Here is a 13,719-nt window from a genome sequence, read left to right on the forward strand (position 1 = left end):
TCTTTTGCTTTTCTTTTCTTTTTTCTTTTCTCCTTAAGGAAGAATCTTTATAATCAGAGGCCTGACTTTGTAAACTTCCCTAACACTAGTCCCTTTAGGTGCCTGTGCGTCTCTTTCTTGGGTTTCCCCTTCTTGTGCTCCATTTGATGAAAGCCATAGAGTGGATTTTAATGTGCCCAGGATGGCTGAGAACATCTGAAGACAACATCATCCATTCGTCAAAAACAGATGAAGACAAAGATGCAAGAGCGCAGCCGAGCAGGAAAATAAATCAGGGAATTTTGAAAAAGCATTTGTAGTTACAGCTTAAGGCTGTCTTGTTAAAAAAAAAGTATCAAAATAACTCCATTAATGATCATCTCAGAAGCAAAATGAAGCTGAAATCTTGTTACTATGGTTCTTGCTTCCACAGGGAATTCAGAATATCGTATAGAAAATAATGGGATTTTTTTGTGAATAAAAAAAGGCTGCAGAAGTCAAGCTGAGCATGATTTCCTCAGGAGCCTTTCAGGGGCATACAGTATAAAAATCGGTGATTCTCCAAGAATGGGTATGTTTCTTAATGGAAGATAAGTAACTAATGATAGCAGCTAGCAGGAATTAAGTGCTTACCAGGTGTTAGTCATTGTACTACATGCTTTCATGCATCATCTCTTTTCATCTTCATTCTAACTCTATCAAGTAGGTCTGTTAATCATCCCATTTTGCAGAAGAGAAAATGGAGGTTCAGAATACTCAAGGTCAACATAGGTCAGCCCCAGACCTGTCTGATGCCAAAGCCCGTGCTCTTAGCCACAGTGTATGTGGTTTATCTGGAGTGTAGTACTTATGTTCATCCTGGAGCCTAGAAGTACTCTTGCTGCTCAGAGGCTAAAGTCACATCTGTTCTGGCCCAGCAAACTGAAATGTTAATCTAGCTGTTTTGGCCAAATTAATTCTTCACTATTAATTAACTCAAAGAAAGACAAATTGCTTTACAGAAGTTTCTAGACATTCCCTCAACACTCTTCTTTTTATAGTGGTAATACAGACCTACTTCCCTGGACATTTTCCTCATCAAAAAATGTAATAAGGTTGTTAAAACCCATCAAGCTATACACCTTAAATGCCAACATTTTATTGTAAGTAAATTTTACCTCAGAAAAGTTGTTTCAAAAGTGAACATCCACAAACACTCAAAGGGAGTTACTCCAGTATATTTTCGACTTCATCATTTCCTAGATTTCATATTGAATTGTTATTAAGTCAAACTATGTGAAATTGCAATTTATGCATGTCAGCTCCATACAAATCAACTTTTAAAAGATTTTAAATAATGTCAGCATGCTTGTCCCATGTAACCTGGAGCTATTCTCTCCTGTTGTCTTACTGATATATTTTAATTTAGATAAAGATTTTCTTTATCAGCATATGTACTAGGTGAATGAAATTTCTTTCATTGTCCTTCCTTTCCTTTTTTATGACTTTTTTCCCCTGATACTTGGCTGGACTACATTTCCCAGCCTCCTTTGCAGTGAAGGCATAGCCTTGAGACAGTTCTGCCCAACGGAATGTGAGCAGAAGTGATGTGCATAAAAACTTCCTACAGGCAATTCTCCACTCTTTTTCCCATCTATCATCTGGAAGTGAGGAATTTTGAGATCTTTGAGGCAAAAGACAGAAGAAACCAGGATTTCTGAATCACAGTGTGACAAACCACCTGCCAATCCATCTCTTTCAGAGGAGCAAGAACTCACTTCTGTTGCGTTCAGCCACTGAAATATGGGAACATTACAACAAGTATTACTTTTCCTGATGGTCTTTCTTTCATTAATGTCTATTGTGTAATTTCTGTGTGCCTTGGAGACCAGTTCAGTGGACCAAAATTAAATGGCTCTTCAGAGAAATGCTGTAGAATTTTGAGAAATGGGGATATTCAGGTTCAGGGAGGAAAATAAACTTCCCATTTATTGAGAACATCTTTATCTCCTACTCATCACTCATTCACCCTCTTCCTGGGAAACTATCCTCCTTCCCACCCAGCCATGTGATTTAGGTGAAGCTGAAACTCCAGGTTGGCTTAGGTCAGCCAGTGTCCCTCACTCTCTGGCCACAGTGAAACACGAGGGCATGAGGTGATACTGCTGAGTCTGTCCAGCAATAAAGTATTTCTCTTCCTCTGAAAAACTAGTCCAAAAGATCTTCTCTCTCACCCTTGAGAGTACATTGCAATGATGTCAAAGTATGAAACTCTGTAGCTGTCTTGTTTTTGAAGAGTATTTTTGTACAACAGTTTTAAGTTCATGGCAAAAGAAGAAACCAAGATTTCTCACATACACTTTGCCCCATACATGTACAGCTGCCCCTCACTATCAGTATCTCACTCACACCAGAGAGAAACCCAGATTTCCCATATACACTTTGCCCCCCACTATCAACATCTCACACCAGAGTAGTACATTTATCACAATCAGTAAACCCACACTGATACATCTTTATCACACAACGTCCATAGTGTACATGAGGGTTCACTCTTGGTGTTGTGCGTCCTGTGGGTTCAGAGAAATGTAGAATGGCATGCATCAGTGACATGACAATTACAGTGTCATACAAGTAGTTTTACTGCATCCTAGCCAGCATTTGGTTTCATCAATGTTGCAGATTTTGACCATTCTAATAGATGTGCAGTGGTTTATCATTGTTATTTTAATTTGCATTTCTCTGATGACATATGATAGGGAACATATTTTAAATTATTTATTTATTTATCTTTGGCTGTGCTGGGTCTTCGCTGCTGCGCGGACTTTTCTCTAGTTGCAGAGTGGGGGCCACTCTTCATTGCGGCGCAAAGTCTTCTCATTGTGGTTGCTTCTCCTGTTGCGAAGCAGAGGCTCCGGGGTGCGGGGGCTTCAGGAGTTGTGGCATGTGGGTTCATCAGTTGTGGTGCACAGGTTCTGGTGCTCCATGGCATGTGGGATCTTCCCAGACCAGGGATTAAACCCATGTCTCCTGCATTGGCAGGTAGATTCTTTTCCATGGAGCCACGAAAGAAGCCCTGGAGTATCTTGCTTTTTGTTTATTGTCCATCTATGTATCTTTTTTGGTGAAGTGTTCTCTAGCCATCTTTCTGCTGCCCAGGAGAAAGCTGGCCCGTCAGGATTCTGCTGTGTGACATCTGCCAATGCAAAACTGCTCCATGAGGAAAATTGGAGGCATTATTTGGGAGAAATAGGTCTTAGAGGATTGCAGTCACTTATTATCTGGATCAATACTGACCTCACATCTGGTCTTCAGGACTTCTCAGTTTCGTGGGGCTATCTTCTGGTAAGCAATCTGATTTGAGTTTTCAGTCCTAAATTATGCAACTTTGCCACTCACTCATTCATTTATTCTGAATTTGGCTGAGTAAGGAAGTATCACAATCCATATGAATTTGAAAATGGACCAAGGAAAACTCAATGCAGAAAATACTTACTGAAATGTGTATATTATTTTCTGCCTCATAAAGACCATTTTTTCTCTCCACAACTACTAGAGCTTCCACACCAAGCCTAACTATAATTGGACAATCACTCCTGCAATGATAATTGAGCTTCAGTATTCAGAAAGAATTTAAGGCAGACCACTGTGAATTGTCAAAGAAATCCATCAAATAATTTACAGGTTTTGCATTTATTTGTACATCCTGTATTATAATGCATACTCGTTAGGTAACTTACAGTTATAATCATTTGTTCTAATACATCATGTTTTCAAACATTATATAGAAAACAAGTGATGTAACTTTAAGACCTTTCACCAAATGCCCTAGTGTTTTGGCTGAATTGTAGTTCACTCTCCCCATGACTCCAGCCTCTGTGGCCATTCATTCACTCACTCATTCTGAAATTGAGTGGGTGAAGACGGATTATTTACAAAATGTAGAAAATTGACATTCCTCATCTTTACTGCCTGTATAAGTGAATATTCTTTTGGTCACAAGTGACAAAAAAAAAAAAAAACAATCCAAGATAACAAAAGGAGACTTTATTGGCTTAGGCAACTGAAATATCCTTGGGCAGATCAAGTGTGACTAAACCCAGGGACTTAGGCAGTGCGTGCTGGTCATCCCAACCTCACTGTCCTTGTCTTTCGGCTCTGTTCTCTTCTAAAGCCATTCTCTTCTCATGTGGAAGCCCTCAGCAGCTTGTACTCTAATCATAGCTTCAAATCTAGCAGAAAGGCTCTGCTTGGCTTAAACGCCCATTTTGAAACCTGTCACTATGGCTGGGAGGATGACCAATCATGCAATGCTATGATTGGTCAGGCCTGTATTACTTATATATCTTTTGGAGCATATGGACAGGGAATGATGCTCTGTCCCTCAGAAAGAGAAATGGATACTGGATGGCCGTGTTAGTCAAGTGTGGAGAAAGTGTCAGTTGCTTAGTCATGTTCTACTTTTTGCAAGCCTATGGGCAATAGCCCACCAGATTCCTCTGTCCATGGGATTTCCCAGGCAAGAATGCTGGAGTGTGTTGCCATTACCTTCTCTAGGGGATCTTCCTGACCCACAGATTGAACCTGGGTCTCCTGCATTACCCTGTAATCTGCATTACAGATTCTTTACCATCCGAGCTACCACAGGATGGATTGGAAGATGTGCCCTGGGATTATCATTTGACAATCACGTTAGTCAAAGTGATTAACAATAGCTACTATGATAAGCAGCCCCAAATATCTTAACATTAAGATATTTAAAGTTGCATTTGGTTTAACATTAAGTTGTATTTTTCACTCATACGAAATCTAATGCAGAGTGTTCTGGTTGGGCAATTCCCTTGGCAGCTCTCAGCCAAGCCCTGACTCAGGAATCCAGATTTCTTCCATTTTGGGAATGCTGCTATCCGCGTCACCTCCAAGGTTGTGTGGAAGGGGAAGGGTGAGCTGGACGAGGCATGACTGCATTCAGCTGCCTTGGCCTCAGGATGATACATCAATCTGTCCTTGCATTCGCTGATGAGAACTTAGTCACACGACCCCATACAGATGCAAAGGGGGCTGGGAAATACAGTTCAAATACCTGTGGCGGATTCATTTTGATATTTGGCAAAACTAATACAGTTATGTAAAGTTTAAAAATAAAATAAAATTAAAAAAAAAAAAACATCAGAATACACCAGTTTCAACCACAAAAAAAAAAAAAAAAAGAAGAAGAAGAAGAGAAAACAGGCTTTCTGGCCACCTGGCCAATCTGTGAAACTAAGACAAACCCAACCCATACCTGACACACAGCCAGAGTGACCCACTGGTTCTCCTCTGGTCAGGCAGACATTAAGTCAGTGCCAGCAGGGTCCTGAGAGGTGATCTGGCTCTACTGTCTGCTTGGACAGATGGGCATAGTGAGAAAGAAAGGGCATTTCCCAGGTCACTCAAAACTAAAGTAGTGAAGCAGAGATTTTTGAGCCCCAACCCCCTCCCAAAGAAATAATGAAAAGGAGTTCCTCCCTCCCCAGATGCCAGAGACATCTTCCTGTCCTGCCCCCCACCATAGCTACCAATTTGCCAAAATTTGTTTTTATCAAACATGGGACAGTAGAAATATGGCTAGTTTTACAGCAAGATGGACCTGAGTTCAAACTTGAACTCTATTTGTTTCTAGTTTGGGCAAGCAGTTAAGCTCTCTGAGCAGTAGGTTACTCATCTGTTCAGGCTAAACTAGTACTCAACAAGCATTACCTGGGGGTTTCAAGAGTCATTTTCCTGACGTTTTGTGGCTAGGGCACTAAAACTAAATATACATCCAGTAAAACTGTACAAGCTCTGAGAGTGAGGGAAACTAACCCTTTTTAGAGGTGAATTCACTTTCACATAGGAAACATGTTACTCCCAGAATGTGCTTTGCTGATTTCGTCATCGTAATTCTACAACTTGGCTAGCTAAGCAAGAAATGGAGACAGACTAGCGCCTCTCCAAGACTCAAATGAGGACAGCGTCACTTCCCCTTCCTGGGAGGGAGTAGCTCCTTTTTCAGAGGTGACTGAATTCCAGGTGCTTTGCAAGCCCTTGTCAGATAGAATGCCACCTAGCTGGAGACCCAGATTTTGTCATTTGAACAGTAAGAGCCTAACTCACACTCTCTGGGTCATAAACATCTTGCATGAAGCTTAAAGCAAACTGTCTAATGTCAAGTTTCTATGTACTTTCAAGGAAAACTAATTTGCAAAGAAAGCTTTGACAAGTCCCAATAGGGCCAGACCAGGAGATTAGCTTGGTTTCAGTACTCCAAATAGCCACTCCAGTGTTGCTCAGTGCGGAGCTTCCCCTCGCCAGGCAACCCCCGCCCCTCCCCAGCCGCAGGATTTTTGTTCCCTTCCTTAACATGTCAAAACTTATTTGTGGTATATCTCATTCCCCCAGATCTTTGCCAAAAACCACTCAGCAACCAGTCAACTTGATCATGTAATTCATGGTTAACCATGATAGCATTTTCCAAATAACATATATTCCTTTAAGCAGATTCAGCAGCTTTAAGCCTCTTTGAGACAAACTACCTTGAGACAAAACACAAAAAGTAAATCTACAGATTCTAGTGGAATAAGACTAGTGGTTGAGAAGACATTTCTCCATCCTGGAAATTCTTACCAGTTCCAGTGTGGTTAAAAGTGGACCAACCTGCAAAACCTGGCTGCCAGTCTTGAGACGGTTACAGCGCCACAAGGAACGTGGCTGCAGACTCTCAAGTTCTCACCGCACTGCATTAAGCTTCTGGGTAAGGAGCATTATAATTGTAATACTTTCATTATTTTGTGCATTGGCTCTCCAGGCTACAAAAAAGATCATTATAAAGATTTTTAAAGTTTCATTTGAAAATTTCCTGGAGGAAATCTCCATTTTATCAATCCACCCTTTAAAAACCTCATGGTTTTGTCTTCCTATTACAAGCCTTTTTTTTTTTAAAGAACTTTTTTTCTCCTGTTTCCTTTAGCTGACCTTCAGAGATTGACCCATAAAGTGTGTCTGAATTTCAGAAAGTTGAAACTGAAAAGAAGCATGCATTCATGTCACCTTGGATTACTCTAACTCCTGCTTTTAAAAAGTATATAGTGGCATTATTACGACTTGAGACTTCTGTTCAAGATCCTGTCTGATAGACTATAATTCAGGACTTACTGGAGAAATATTTAGGAAACACTTCCTGCCGGAGCTTACCACCCTCCCACAGGCCCAAAACCTTAGTGATTTGCACCCAAAATAGATCGACACACATACCTCACTGCTGCCTAATTTATGTTCCAGTGACACCTGGATCTTGTATTTCATACACACTTGAATATGGGGGATGTTTCTTAGCAACAGACCTCTTTAAATTTCTGTTAGGCTGGCCAGAGGGAAGGTGCTGGCATGGCTGGAGCTGAGGCAGCCAATTCTGAGCACTGACCTCTAAACAGCGAGGACCTTTTTTCAATCCAGGATAGGAGGGCTGGAATCACTGCTAGTTCAAACCTCAGCCCCCCTGTGCCTTGAGTCAGCTCATATAGTGGAGTAAACCCTGGCTGAGGCATCAGGAGACCTCAGACTCTGCCGAGGACCAGATGGGGTGTGACTTTGTGCAAACAGCTCTGAGCTTCAGATTCCCTGCTTGTGAAATGATGTGAGATGGGGAGAGTTTGGCCTGGGTCAGACTCAGCCTTTTCATTGCTGGCAGTTGAGGAAGGTGGGACTTTCCCTTCCAAGAAACAAATGAGAGATGTGAATCTTCTCCCTAGAAAATATAGAGATCCACAGGGGCACCTGGAATTGATGGCTTGGGAGTACCAGCTGAAAACTCCCAAGCAGGGTACCCTCAAAATGTCCTTCTCTGAGTGAAATTACAACAAAAGAAGTAGTTGGTTTCTCTTCGCCAAAATCTTGACGGTCATGCCTGAGTCTTCTCTCCCTCTTACCTCTGCCCCCTCCCTTCCTCTCATCCCCCATGATCTCCTATCAGTAAAAACACTGCAAGATGGATCCAAAAGATCCACTTCTCCCCACATTCACCCTAGTCCAAGCTGCCCATCGTTCACTTTGACCTCCTAAAATCCATTCTCTCTCTCTGTCAGGAGGAACTCCTTCACACTTGACTCCTTTGCTCACTTGCTTCCTAGAACCCCGATTGTTGAGGCTCCAACATGACCTCGCAGTGGATGGCCCACCATTCTCCACCACCAGCCTTATCCCCCCTCCATTCTGTTCCCTGAGCTTCAGGTGGCTTTGGGGTCTCAGCTCAAAAGTCCTCTCCTCAAAGAAGCCCATTTGCAGACACTGGCTTCCCCACCCTCCTGTCCCAGTGTCTTCATGGTTTTTATCATTGACTAGAATGATTCTATTCCTGTGTGGTTTCCTTGTTCACAGCTGGTTTCCTCTTCCCTCCATCCTCATCGCCACCACCAAAATGTGAGTCCTACTAGACAAATAGGTCCTTGCTGGTCCTATTTAATCTGTATCTGGGCCTTTGCAGCTGCTTACTATGTATTTGTTGAGTTCATTACATAAAATAATATTTAAATCCTTCCTTTGACATTGTATAATAAAACTAGCAGACTGGTTCCTGCTTTTAAAATATTTTAATTGATTCTCATGAAGACATCAGTGGTATGCCATTAATTTTGCCCCTAGAATTTATTTCTCCAGATTAAATTACTCTTATTCCTCTGAGCCCTCTCACCAGTCTTGCTCTCATCCTCTTAATCACTTTCCAGGACCCTGGAGACTCTCCAGGTTCTCCTTGTCCTCCTGAGAGGCTGAATAACCTTCTTCTTAGCGGGCCCCACTGTGAACCTTCAGAGGACTTAGGGCGATAGTTCTGCATGAGTTTGGGGTTTCTAAGCAAGGGTGGCTTCAAATCCAGGCCCTTTGATCTTGAGTGAGGCCCTCTCTCAGCCTCGATTTCCTCCTCTGTAAAACAGGGATGGCAAAAACATCTTCTAGAGCTTATATATGCTGAAGCTTCCAGGCACTTTATCCTACAAAGCTTTGAGCATAGGGCCTGGTGCACACTATGCATGCATGTTATGCATGCTAAGTCGCTTCAGTTGTATCCAACTCTTTGCGACCCTATGGACTGTAGCCCTCCAGGCTCCTCTGAACATGGGATTCTCCAAGTCAGAATACTGGAGTGGGTTGCCATGCCCTCCTCCAGGGGATCTTCCCACCCAGGGGTCAAATCCTCCTCTCTTATATATCCTGCATTGGTAGGCAGGTTCTTTACCACTGGAACCACCTGGGAAGCCCACTGCATGCTAAAATCTCAGTAAATAAAGACTGTTATTTTAAATCATTAAGCTAAAACCCTAACCTCTGGAAACACAAACAGGAGAGCCATGAAATGAAACTGAGCTGTACACAGAAGTCACATCATATGATTTTGGATTTTGTAGGGGGAAAAAAGATGAGAGAAAAGGTTATTTATTAAAACTCTAAATAAAGCAAAGGGGAAACGAAAGAATATCTGCAGCCTGTTATTGGGGTGGCACACATGAAACAGACGCCAGTAATTGTAGTGTGCTCAGTGAAAGAGCCAGCTGAACATGAAACAGAAGCAAGTGTGGGGCAAAAGGTGAGGCTGCTTGAAAGGAAATAGCACCTCCTTTCATCTGGTGGGAGATGAGCTAATACCAGGAGGTCAGCCAGGGTTTCACACACCTGCCTCTCCTAATGCACAGAGTCCTTCCTCCCTCCCAGGAGTGGCAGGGGCTTGGCTGTGTTCCCTTCAGTGGCCCCAGGACCTCCTCAAAGACAGCTGGGACTTATCCTCATTAATGGAAGGTCTCAGAGGCCCATTTTGGGCCCTTGGGGAATACACATACACCAAACTTGGAAAGAAGTATTTTGAGGCTCACAGACTTCCACAATAACACAGCCCAAGGGGCCCACCTCAAGGGCACTCCACAAACATGCACTTCAAACAAAGGCCAAATGGCCTCCAAAGACCTACAGCTCCGGTTCTATTAGGCCATCCATGCTGTAGAGTACTAAGCGGCCAGAAAAAAACAAACAAACAAACAAAAAAACACGATAAATCAGATCTCTGTGTTCTAACAGAAAAAGATATCCAAATGCATGTCTAGTGACAAAAGCAAGGTGCAGAACTTTGAGTGATTAAGACCTTTTTTATATAGTTCCTCTGTGTATTCTTACAACTCTTCTTAATCTCTTCTGCCTCTGTAGGTCCTTACTATTTCTGTCCTTTATATATGTTTGGTAAGAACCAGTTAAGGTTAATACTTGCTGGCTTGTACCTGCTCATGGCCATGCCTCTAAACTATAGAGAGCGGTTATCTCTAAAGAGCAGTATTAGAATTTTCACATTTGGAGCAATATATATATATATATATATAACAGTGAACATTTATAATTTTGTATTTCAAACAAATTCTTTTAAAAATTCATCCTCGCTTTCTGTTAGGCCTTTCTAAAGATCAGATTTCCCTCAGGTTCCTATAAATGACAAAAATCCATGCAAACCAGCTTAAATGGAGAAGAAGTGCTCTTCTCCAGGGGATCTTCCCAACCCAGGGATCAAACTCAGGTCTCCCACATTGCAGGAGGATCTTTTCCCAGCTGAGCCACAAGGAAAGCCCAAGAATACTGGAGTGGGTAGCCTATCCTTTCTCCAGCGGATCTTTCTCACCCAGGAATTGAACTGGGGCCTCCTGCATTGCAGGCGGATTCTTTACCATCTGAGCTACCAGGGAATCCATATATATCTAGATATTACAATGAACATTTATAATTTTGTATTTCAAAAAAGTTATTTTTAAAATTCATACTTGCTTTCTGTTAGGCTTTTCTAAAGATCAGATTTCCCTCAGATTCCTATAAATAACAAAATCCATGCAAACCAGCTTAAATGGAGAAGGAGGATGGACTCTGAATTGCGACACAACAGAGGAGGTTAATAAGCACCCAGCAGCCTTGGAGGAAGCGGGGCCGGGTCCGGAGCGCGTGGCCAGTCACAGCAGACAGTGCTTCAGCATTCTTTCTTTGGCCCGTGTGGTCTCTCTTCATGGTTGGAAGTGGTGACCCACACTGTTTACATGACCAGCATCTCTCTATACAAAAGATAGTGTTTGCCTCAAATACTGGAAACCACTAGAAATCTCTCATTTGAAGAGAAACTTAGCAAGTTCTTTTAGTTGGACTTCACCCTTTTCTCCTTGATACCCTGATCCATATGAGCTTGCTGCTTCTCTCTCAGACATAAAATATCTGAGGTGTAAGAGGGTGGCTCTACCTGGTTGATCCTCTGCCTCAGTGTGGGAACTCCAACAGTATTTGTGGGGCCGCAGGAGCTGGTACTTACAATGCCAGTTAGTGCACACCAAGGTGTAAGTTGAGGGCTTCCGTGGTCGCTCAGATGGTAAAGAATCTGCCTGCAATGCGGGAGAACAGTTTCGATCCCTGAATCAGGAAGACCGCCGGGAGAAGGGACTAGCTGCCCACTCCAGTTTTCTTGCCTGGAGAATCCTATGAACAGAGGAGCCTGGCCAGCACAGTCCATGTAGTCACAAAGAGTTGGGCACGACTGAGCAACTAACACACACACACACACACACACACACAGGGTGCAAGTTATCTATTAGTACAATCTTAACTCAAAGGAACTGCGTCCTTCCTTGGTCTGTCCTTGTATAAGTAGCAGTTACAAAGTACAAATGTAAGTCCAAGGCAAACTCTTGTGTCTCACTGCTGCTGCTGCCGTTAAGTCACTTCAGTCGTGTCTGACTCTGTGCGACCCCATAGACGACAGCCCACCAGGCTCCCCCATCCCTGGGATTCTCCAGGCAAGAACACTGGAGTGGGTTGCCATTTCCTTCTCCAATGCAGGAAAGTGAAAAGTGAGAGTGAAGTCGCTCAGTCGTGTCCGACTCTTCGCGACCCCATGGACTGCAGCCCACCAGGCTCACGAAGTGATGCTAAAGATTAAAAAAATACCATTCAACTTCATATTATACCTCACTTAGTAGAAACAATATCTCCAATTAGCACAATTATCTAATGAGCATTCAAAAGGGAAAATCTAATTACTAGAATCACAGACTCCTTGGGTTGGATGGAAACTCACAGGCCAGTGTGAATGCCCACCCTCCCTCTCCACCTTCCGCAGCCCTCACCTGATATAAGTATCCCCCTTATGATGTCCCTACCAGGTAGAAGATAATCCTGCTTCTTGTCTCCATAGAAGCAGCACCTTCTATTTCTAAATACAGTTTTCGGAATATCTTGACCCTGGTAGGACTAAAAACTGGCTTTCTTATAACTTCTACCTGTTGACACACATTTGCCCAGATTTTGTGTCTGGAGCCTTAGAAACCCTTTTCTGCATCCCAAGAGGAGATCTCTTCTCTGATTTGAAAAAGAAGCTCTGCCCAGTGGCAGATACACTTGGTTGCCCACCCAGCAGCCATCCTTCATACCTCCTTCTTCCTAGCTAAAATAACACCAATACTGTTTGGTTATTAGATGGACAGAAATATGTTCAAAGAAAGATATCTCTTCCCCAGCCCCAGGTCTAGTTAGTCTTTGAAACTGAAGAGCTGAAGGGATAGTAACATGACACAGTCTGGCCAATGAGGTATAAGGGAAACATACTAAGGAAATTCTGGGAAAGTGTTTGCTTCCAGATAGAAGGTTAAGATGTTTGAGATGAGCTCCTCGGCTCTACCTTTCCCCACTTCTCCTTGCCTCGAATGTGGTCGTGTGAAGCCTGGCGCTTGGAACCATGGCAATCATCTTTGTACCATAAAGTGACAAACCTAAGAAGCCAACATGCCAGGGATGCAAAACATAAATGTAGAAGGAGCCTGGGCCGTGGGTGGCATCATTAAGCCCCTGCTGCTCATCCTGGAGTGGCCTCCCTCCAGTCATCTTGCTCTCTAAGATAATCACATTTTATCATCTAACACTGCTAGCTGAGCTTTCCCTAAATTGTAAAGGAATATGTTTCCACCTATGATGGCTCACAAGAGCCTCAGGTGTCCAGGCTTCTCTACTAAGATTCATACAACATTTCAAGTGCTGACCTCAGCCCTACCATCCTAACCTGTCTCCTCAGTACCATCCCTGTGGTGTGGTGAGGAAAACACAATACAAGCCCCTGGTGACGGCCACTCAGGACAGAGCCGTTCCCTCTCTGTCTTAATATCCTCCAATTTCACTTTCTTGGCAACCACCTCACACCTTCAGGTTGCCATTTACTACATTATATGACCATTTCACAGATGCTTTGGCGGATTCCACCACCTGCAGTCCTCCTGCAAGTTGTCATTTGTACCCAAGTGCTGGGCTTTGCTTTGGTCCGGCCTCTCTGATGGTCCAGGATGTTTCCCAGGCTGTTACCATTGCTTTGGCTCATCATTCTTTCATCCAGTTTATTAGCTCTCCTCACAGAGCCATGGCAGCCTGGAAAGCTGATCAGCATGCCATCAATGTGCTCACCCACAAAGCTCTAAAAAAAAAAAATCTACTGAATAAGACAGCAACCGGAGACAAATGTAACACAATACTAGCAGTTGGTCTGACAATAACAGACATACCAGTGTCTCCAAAAATACACCAACTTGATACCCATTTGGAGTGAACCTTTTCTGGTGTACTAATATAGCAGAAGGAGGAGAAGGCTTGATTCATCGCACAGGAACTAAAAGTGCTGAGGAAGGGACGGTGATGGGAGGTCAACATATTCCATGGTCGTTATTATGGCAATTATCAGTCTCCCCT

The 13,719-nt window shown here is 43.0% G+C and overlaps 1 long non-coding RNA gene across 1 annotated transcript in view; it reads right to left on the minus strand.

The window, feature by feature from the left end:
• LOC129634953 (uncharacterized) overlaps positions 1-13,719 on the minus strand; it is a 78,552-nt gene that overhangs the window by 28,060 nt on the left and 36,773 nt on the right. The window lies entirely within an intron of this gene.

The sequence above is a fragment of the Bubalus kerabau genome, chromosome 20, assembly GCF_029407905.1.
Source record: "Bubalus kerabau isolate K-KA32 ecotype Philippines breed swamp buffalo chromosome 20, PCC_UOA_SB_1v2, whole genome shotgun sequence".
In the NCBI taxonomy this organism is placed as follows: Eukaryota; Metazoa; Chordata; class Mammalia; order Artiodactyla; family Bovidae; genus Bubalus; species Bubalus kerabau.